This window comes from Trichechus manatus, unplaced genomic scaffold (assembly GCF_000243295.1).
Source record: "Trichechus manatus latirostris isolate Lorelei unplaced genomic scaffold, TriManLat1.0 scaffold00159, whole genome shotgun sequence".
In the NCBI taxonomy this organism is placed as follows: domain Eukaryota; kingdom Metazoa; phylum Chordata; class Mammalia; order Sirenia; family Trichechidae; genus Trichechus; species Trichechus manatus.
In genome coordinates this window covers 654,351-664,047 of record NW_004444095.1, presented here as the reverse complement: position 1 = coordinate 664,047, position 9,697 = coordinate 654,351, and the positions used below count along the sequence as shown (strand labels likewise).

Here is a 9,697-nt window from a genome sequence, read left to right as displayed (position 1 = left end):
CGGCATAGTAGACCATAAGATTGTCTGATTCAAAATGGCCAATACCAGTCCTTTTCAGCTCACTAATACCTAGGATATCAATTGTTATGCGTTCCATTTCATTTTTGACGACTTCCAATTTTCCTAGGTTCATAGTTTGTGCACTCCACGTTCCGATTATTACTGGATGTTTGCAGTTGTTTCTTCTCATTTTTTAATCTTGCCACCTCAGCAGATGCAGGTCCCGAAAGCTGCACTCCATCCACGTCATTTAGGTCAACTCTCCTTGGAGGAGGCCGCTCTTCCCCAGTTGTATTTTGAATGCCTTCCAACCTGAGGTGTTTATCTTCTGGCACTATATCAGACAATGTTCCACTGCTATTCATAAGGTTTTCACTGGCCAGTTTTTTCAGAAGTAGATTGTCAAGTCCTTCTTCCTAGTCTGTCTTAATCTGGAAGCTCTGCTGAAACCTGTCCACCGTGAGTGATCCTGCTGGTATTTGAAATACCAGTGGCAAAGCTTCTAGCATCACAGCAACTCGCAAGCCACCACAGTACGACAGACTGACAGATGAGTGGTGGGTTACTATGTGTAAAGCACTTAAAATAGCTCCTGGCCTGTAAGTGAGTGTGTAAGAATTTTTATGTATTTATTATTAAGCTTTATTGTTTTATGATCTCTAGGATACCTCTCTCTACTTGGCTGTCCACTGTCCCCATTTTTGTCCCCATTTGTTGTACTTAAGTAGGATTATTCTCTTCCCTTTCTGCTGAAGAATCGGTTCATAGCTTTCAATTTTCATCATTCCTAAAGTACACATCTTTTCTTTTCTTTTTTGAGGCTTTCTAGGATTTATTTCATTTAGCGATGTTGAAGAAATAGACCCCATTTTGAGTCCCTTCTGTGAACCAGCCTCCATCCCCCATTTAGACCTTGTGAGGATGGAGATATAACACTTGAAGGTAAATGCTGTCTGTGGACATTTGATTGGGTCAGAATTGAGGTATTAAATTCTCAACTTTTGGTAGTTCTTGCTAAGTCATTACTTATTAAATAAGGTTTCTATTTTGGAATAATTTTAGATTTACAGAAAAGTTATGTAGTGTAGAGAGTTCTTGTATTCCCTTTACCCAGGCATATATAACCATTGTACGTTTGTCAAAACTAAGATATTTACATTGGTTCACTACTGTTAAGTAAACTGCAGATTTTATTCAGATTTCACCAGTTTTCCCACTAATGTCCTTTTTCTGTTCCACTATCCAATCCAGAATACCATGTTGCATTTAGTGGTTAAGCCATTTTAATTATTTGTATCAGTATCTTTGAGATCTTCAGTTCTTTAGTGAATAATTTTCTGTGACCGTAAAACCATTTTCCAATTTATGTTTAATTTTTCTGCAGGCCCTCAAAGGCCAGATGGCACTGAGGATAGCAAGTCCAGGGATTCATCTTGATACTGAACTTTATAGTTTGAAATGAAGGGAGGCAGTCTAGTTTGTTTTCACAAGACTAAGTGTGTTATTTTATGTACTGTTCACTTTTATGGAGTTGGCCTCAAAATGACAAGTTATTCTTCCTTTTAAAGATGTTAAAGTTATGTGGAAAGCACACTTTCTTCATATTCTTGGATGTAAAAGGTAATTGGAATACATTGGAGAAATTAATTTTTTAGTACTGGCCATAGTTTTGATTGATTTAATAACAAGAAATTAATATTAAGTAGTATTAATGCTGGTAATCTGGCAGGTTTGTTTATATGTACTTTTAGAAAATTCTTGGTTTTAATTTGTGGTCAGATTAATTTTTTTAAGTCTTTTTCAGGGACACCATGTGTAATAGGTGCAGTTGTCATCCCAGTGATCACACATGCCTTAAGTTTGATGTCAAAGTCATCATTTAGTGTAAACAGAAAGTTATCTGTTAGGTTGCACATCATGAACTCAACTATTTGAAAGTCTTATCTTTTCTGCCACAGAAATAGCTTTTGGTTATTAGTCATGGATGGCAAAGAAAGTAATTTTGAGTTGGTAACATTAGGATGAAAATGTTTGTTTCAGTTGCATATGGTGTGTTTTTGAGGGACACTGCCAGTAAATAAGCTCTCTTGGTGGGTGGAAATCCCCTAGTACTTACAGAAAATTGGGAGGGGGTGAAGTTAAATAACTTCAATTGTTTATACTTATTCAGAGCTACTTATAACCTTGGACAAATCACCCAACTTCAAAGGACCTTGGTTTCTTTAGTTGTAAAATTAGTGTGACTAGTTTTGACTAGTTTGACTAGTTTCACTAGATGTGTAAATCCCTTTGTTAGTTCATTCTTAAGATTTGAAAGGTCCTCTTATTTAATAACCACCACTCATCTGTCAGTTTGTCGTACTGTGGTGGCTTGCTTGTTGCTGTGATGCTGGAAGCTATGCCACCGGTTTTCAAATACCAGCGGGGTCATCCATGGTGGACAGGTTTCAGCGGAGCTTCCAGACTAAGACAGACTAGGAAGAAGAACCTGGCAGTCTACTTCTGAAAAAATTGCCCAGTGGAAACCTTATGAATAGCAGGGGAACACTGTCTGATACAGTGCCAGAAGATGAGCCCCTCACATTGGAAGGCACTCAAAATATGACTGGGGAAGAGCTGCCACCTCAAAGTAGAGTCGACCTTAAATTAATGACGTGGATGGAGTCAAGCTTTCAGGGCCTTCATTTGCTGATGTGGTACAACTCTGAATGAGAAGAAACAGCTGCAAACATCCATTAATAATCAGAATGTGGATCAAGTTGCTTGTCTTAGATCTTTATAATACAACATTGTATTCACTAAATCTAGATACAGATCGATTTATCCTATTGTATTCGATAGTTTCAGAGCAATGTTACTATAAATTTGAGAGTCACTAGTTGGTTTGACACCTTTATGAATATTTTTAAATAATTACCATGTTGTCTAATGTCTACGTTTTTAGTTTGTGTTAGTTATTTGGTTTTTGTGCTTTGATCTGATGCAATGGGCTTCAAACTTTTTGCTTTCATATCCCGTAAACAGTTTTGAAAACTCTGTATTCCTTCCTTCATACTTAAAAAAAGAAACCTTTTTATTGAAGTTTAATATATGTGCAGAAAAGTGCACATTATCAATAGTGAGCAGCTCAGTTTTCACCAACTGAGCACACTTGTGTACCAGCACCCAGATCAAGAAACTGAACATTACTAGCACCTTAGAAATTCTCCTTTTGTGGTCCCTTCTGGTCACTTCCCATCCCCTGCCCCACCCCCAACCGTTTTCCTGACTTTTAACACCATAGATTAGTTTTGCCTGCTTTTGTTCTGTATATAAATAAAATCCTACAGTATGTACTCTTTTGTGCAACGTTGTGAATGTGAGAATCATCTTCATTCTCATTACTGTGATATTATTCCATTGTGTGAATGTATCACTACTTGTCATTGTTGCTAATGGATATATAGGCAGTTCTCAGTTTTTGGAGAAGATCTTTATGACCTTGGAGTAGGCAAAGATTTCTTAACTAGGACCTTTCAGTGATAAGTATTTAGTTTAGAGTTCTGATTAGAGAAAGAATGGGGAGAACTAGTTTACTGAAATATGAACATTAAAAGTTTTTTTAAAAAGTTAATATATAGTAACACCTTTTACTCTTCTGTAACTCTTAGGTAAAGAATCAGTATTTATAACTATCCAGATAACGGAGTTCATGCTTTCATAACTATTTGTGCTTTGATCCGAAGCACAAATTCTTTCAGAATGGGTAGAATTCTTTCAGAAATGTTTAGCGTACTTCCTTTTTTGACTTGCTAGCTTGTAGGAATTCTTTATTATATGCTGGAAATGAGCTTTTGCCAGTTGCAAATATGCTCTGCCACTGTGTGGCATGCTTTTTCATTTTTAATGTGTCTCGATAACCAGGAGTTCTTATTTTTAATGTAGTCTCATTTGTCAATATTTTCCTTTATGTTTAAAGTAGATATCGAATCCAGTTTAAAAAAATCTTTCCCTGTCCCAAGGTCTTTAAGATAGTCTCTCTTATCTTCCAGAAGCTTTATTGTTTTGCCTTTCAGATCTAGCATCTGTCTGAAATTGATTTTTGTGTTTCTATAAGGTAGGGGACAGTATTATTATTATTTTTTCCATATGGATAGTTAATTGTCCCAGTACACTGTCTTTTTCCTATTGTTGTCAGGAATAAAACATTTATGTCTATGACTGTTTCTGTGCTCTCTCTTCTGCTTCCTTGGTCTGTCTCTCCTGTCACCTGTACTACACTGTCTTGTTTACTATAGCTTTATAATAAGTCTTGATATTCAGTAGAGCAAATTCTTCCACCTTGCTGTTCTTCAAGAGCATCTTGGCTATTCTTGGCCCTTCGCATATTTATATGAATTTTAGTATTGTTACTTTACACGCACACACAAACTGTAGGATTTTTATTGGAATTGCATGGAATCTAGAACAACTTGGAGGGAATTGACATCTTTACACTATTAAGTTTTCTAAATGACGAACATGATATTTGGCTCCATTTATTTAGGTCCTCTTTAATTTCTCCCTATAATATTTTAATCATCTCCAGAAAGTCACTCACAGGTTTTGAGACATTTATTCCTAAGTATTTGATATTTTTTTGATACTGTAAGTTTTTATGGATTTCATTTTGTTTATAAAAATACAGTGGACATTTTTGTATATCAACCTTGTATCTAGCAATTGTAATAAACTTTTATTGCTTTTAGTAATTTATCTGTAGTCTTTTGAGTTTACTATGTATTCAATCTTCTTATCTGCAAATGAAGAAAATGTTTCTTCCTTTCAAATTATTATACTTTTGTTTGGCCTTACTGTACTCGTTAGTACTTTGATTATAGTGTTAAATCGAAGTGGTAACTGGGCACCATTGTTCCCGTTCTCGGAAAATTTTTAAACATTTTACCAGTAAATCCGATGTTTGTCTTAACTTTTTCCCCAAATACTCTATCAGATTAAAGAAGTTTCATTCTGTCCCTAGTTTGCTAAGAGTTTATATCATGAATGGATATTGGATTTTATCAAATGCTTTTCCTGCTTTTGTTATAATGATATGATTTTGTTCCTCAAATCAGATTATATTGATTGATTTCCTAATGCTAAATCAACTTTGCATTCCAGGAATAAACCCACCTGTTCAATAGCACATTTTTCATTTATTTTGCTTAGAAATTTTGGATCTTTGTTCATGAGTGAGATTAGCCCCTAATTTTGTTTTCTTGTACTGTCCTTGTCAGGTTTTGGTATCAAATTTATGCTAGCCTCATAAAATGAATGGGGGAATATACCCACTTTTTCTATTCTCCGGAAGAGTTTGTGTTAAGATTGGCTTTATTTTTTCTTTAAATGTGCGGTAGAATTCAGCAGTGAAGCCATTTGAGCCTAGAGTTTTCTTTGTAGGAAAGCTCTTCATTACAGATTCAATTCTGAAAATCGGTGTAGTAGTAGTAAGGATTTTTATTTCTTCTGATGATCATTTTGGTAAATTATATTTTTATGAAATTTACCCATTTCATCTGAATTTTCAGATATATTGACATTATGTTTATACTCTTTTATCATTCAAAGTATACAGAATCCTTGGTGATTCCATTTTAAGTCTCTTCATCCTCGGGCAGTTACTAGACCTTGACAGTGGACAGTTTTATTGTATTTAAGTTTCAGCTAAAAATAGTGTCTAGAATGGCTGCCAGAACATGAAATCTCTCTTAATTGCTATTGAATTGGGATACACATTGTCAACAAAGTTTTTTATTTTTCCCTGTTATGGAAGAGAATACTTTCCTAGTTATACTTTTACCATCATGACTTCTGTCTCAGTGTACCTATGTTGTCGTTGTGAGTTGGGCTGTCTATATGTGGGTATATATATGCCCTTTTGAAATAGAAAAAGTGACAGTTCTTCTGAGATTCTTAGGTTTGCTGCCATATGACAGCTCTCAAACAACCTATTGAATAAAGAAGGTGCTTTACAAAGTACAAGCTTTTTCTTTCTATGTAAATTAATTCCCCAACAGCCTTGTGAGGTAGGTATGTGATAGTTAGGTGTGGTATTAAGCAAAGGATGAGGAAACAGCCTCAGAGAAGTTACTTGTCTATGGTCCCATACCTGGTGAATGGCGTATGTTCTTTGTTTGTTAGCATTTTATGTCAACTATTATGGTCAGTTAACTCTTGCCGATAGATAAACACTGACGTTCTAGTTTTTATCATTTCATGCTTTCATCTTTCTGTAAACCATATAATATGACCCCATGACTCATGTCCTGAAGATTGAGACAACTGAGAGATTACTCCTCTGTGTCCCATCCCACTCCCTCTTCCCACACCATTTCCAGAACATTCTCCCACCAGCTCTGCCAACTCTTCTGCCCTGTTTGAACGACTGCTTTGCCGTTAGTCCCTTTTTATCCCCATATGCAGTCCCTTTCCCTCTTTAGACATACCTCGATTTTTTTTTGTAATTCTGAAAAAGCTGCCTCTTGTTCTTTGCAGTGCATTTGCCTTGTTTTTTTTTTTTTGTGTGTGTGTGTGTGTGTGTCATTCTTGTGGTTAAACTCAAACTTCTCTGTCAACTCCCTTACTGGATATCTTCTATAAGGCTTTCTTTTTGCCTTCTCCAGTCACCCTTGAAACCATCCTAGCCAACATCTTGTTTGCTCTGATCCTTCCCAGTCTTGGGGAAGGCAAAAAGCTCATCTCGCTCAGATCCTTTTTCCCAGCAATAGTCAGTGTTCCTGTACTTCTGGTGGTGCTTCTACTTCTCAGTGTTCCTCATATCTCATTTTCAACATCCTTTGCTACTCCCTTGTGATGATAGCCTTGAACAGTTATCTTACATTAGGCCTGTGAATGCCAAATGCCCTTGTTTACTTGAAGCATATTCAGTCACGTAATTTTCAGTTACCATGTGTTTTAGGGTATGAGGATACCTCCTCCTCAAATTTGGTATTACTCCATTTTTTTCTTGGGCACTTTTTTTTTTTTCTTTTAATTCCTGAGGATTCTTTCCTTGGAAGTTCATTCATTATGTTTCTTCCCTGTTCCCACTCACAAATCGGTTATGCTTTAAAATGTTGCTAGAACTCTGACTGGTACCAGTGTCTTTTGAATTTCCTCATTGAGGGTATTTGCATTTTTTTCTTCCCTTCTCTTTTAGTCCTGCATCTTTTCTGTTGTCTACTTTGATTATTTTTCTTCAAAGAACTTGCTTTACCTGAACTGGTCTCTCTCTTCTCTAAACTCTTTGTCATCAAGGTACAATATGTGTTCTTTTTGGCCAGCTCAAGAGTAAGCTTGAGGACAGGGCATGGACTTCACACTTCTTAGCTTTACTGTCACATATCATTGGGTCTTACGTATAATAAGTTTTTGATAAATGTTTAAATATAATGGTATTGAGTTTTAAGGATTTTATCTCTGGACTGCCTAGAGAATCTTCAGTAATTTATGTTTATAGCTTCTCTTTTGTGAAATCTCTGCAAATAATGAAAATTATTATCTTTCAAGTATTATTTTGGATATATTACTTTTATTCTTAAAGGACTCTATAATGACTCCTAATTGATTGTTCATATTTTTAACTTTTTATCGTGAATGTTTCCAAACATACACAAATAAATTCAATCAGCCTCTGATGCCACAACCATTAACATTTCAGCATACTTGTTTCACCTGTCTGCCTTTTTGCTGAGTATGTTAAAGCCCATCCAAGATGTTATTTCACCTCTAAATAATTTAATACATGCCCAAAATGACATTTTCTTAGATAGCTGCAACGTCATCATCCATATTGTTTAAAACAAACCTAATAACAATTCCTTAGTAGCCTGTGTAATGCTTAGTCCATGTTCACATTTCCTCAATTGACTAAAAAAAAAAAAATTTTATGGTTGGTTCTTTTGAAACAGGATCCACTCATTGTATTTGGTTATGTCCCTAAAGTTTCTTTCAATTTCATTTTAATCTATGACAGTCTGCTCCCTCTCTCTTTTTTTTTTTTAACCTCTAGAATTTGGCTCATTACTTGCTTCCTCCTCATGTTTAGCTTGTTCCTTTATCCTCTGTATTTTACATGGACTGAAAGTTAGATCTATGTGCTTAATTAGGTTCAGATTATATTTTTTTGGAGGAGGGGCATGAGTACTTGCTGTCACTTCATATTACATCAAGAGGCACATAGTGTCTGGTAATTTCACTTAAAGTGTTGCTGAGATTCATCAGTGGGTTCAGGTGGAATAGCCTGATCCCTTCATGAAGCCCAGCTTTTCATCTGTGGTTTTACCATCCATTGATTACCATTGCAAAAATTAGTTATTTAATTAAAGGATGCAAAATTGTGATTGTTCTGTTTTGTTCAGTTCTACAGTTATTAGCTGAATTTTTCTATATGGATGAACTTTTTCCTCATCCACTAGGACTATTTAGTTGTCCTGCAATATCTAGTCAGTTCTTGAGTTGCTAAAATCCCCAGTTGGGGACTTAAGATTCTACTTTCTCCTTTAACTGAAAACTCTTTCTGTCATTTCACTAGATTTATGACAAAGTATTTTTCTTCCTTCTTGAGGAAGCTGGAGTTATTCCTGAATGGTGGGTTGATGATTTTGTGGGTTGGATTTGGGGGTTATGGGTAGGGTCTCCCAGTCCTGAGTGAGCAGTTCTAAATAAGCTGAGAAGGCATAGGGCAGCGAAAATGGCAGAAAATAATGAATATAGCCCCTTCACTGTTGGGAGCTTGCAGTGAGGGTGTGGTTCGCTTGGGGTGTGGGAGTTTAAATAGTTCTACTTTACTAGAGAATAAATCAAACTCAGTATGGCACCATTAAAATTTTAAAGAACTATGGCCCCTAAAGGGCCTCAGTACAGTTTTGTAATCAAACTCATTAAATTTTAATGACTAGCAAGTACATCATGAGAAGCTGTGGGGACCCCTAATGACTTGCCAGAGATGCAGCTGAATGTCCTTCTGCTGGCTGTATCTGAGGCCACAAACCTCCCTAGATGTAACTGAAGGCTGGAGCAGGGTTGCTCAGGCAGTCAGGAGAACTCTGCCTTAGTATTGATTGAACATAAACTTCACTCACTGAAATTTCAGGTAGTAAACGTGTGCGAATGGCTGCGTGCTTTCTCATGACCCTTTATTCGTACTATCGTTTGCTCATGCTTGCTTTTTTAAACCTTTCAGAGTTTGCATCTTACCTCTTTGGTCTTTCATTTTTTAGGAGAATAATCATTTTAGGACAGTATCTTTAGCCTGTTCTTCAAGTTTTTTACCATGAATTATAGTGGACAAGGTATCTTAGTTGAAATTTCACCAATTAAAAACTTGGAGGTAAGGGTCATATATCTGTGTATTCCTGTGGTTATTTATTTATTGAAAAACTAAACTATATTGCTGATTCTGTTAATATATTTGTTACATCCCCACCCCACTTATAATGGCATCCCTTTTGTGCATTCAAGGGCAAAGGTGAAAAAATAAAAGATGTTCAAGTGACTTCATGTGTTTAAATCAGGACCCTAAGTAGCTACTACAAACTGTTTAGCAGTGGAAGTTACAAGTTCTTTGGACAGTTCATTTGCTATTAGAAACCTGATTGGCAAATGGAAGGGTAAAGGGATCTCCTAACAGTTAATTTTGAATAAAAGGGGCTAATACTGCCCAGGAGCCCTGGTGGTG

The 9,697-nt window shown here is 36.0% G+C and overlaps 1 protein-coding gene across 2 annotated transcripts in view; it reads left to right on the top strand.

Moving 5' to 3' along the window:
• The first annotated feature begins 6,552 nt into the window (after positions 1-6,552).
• Positions 6,553-9,697, top strand: part of TAB3 (TGF-beta activated kinase 1 (MAP3K7) binding protein 3) — a 51,323-nt gene continuing 48,178 nt past the window's right edge. For both annotated transcript variants that reach the window (XM_004386233.2, XM_023740565.1), the window contains exon 1: positions 6,553-9,349. The gene's annotated coding sequence lies outside the window, so the exon portion shown is untranslated. The remainder of the gene's footprint in view (positions 9,350-9,697) is intronic.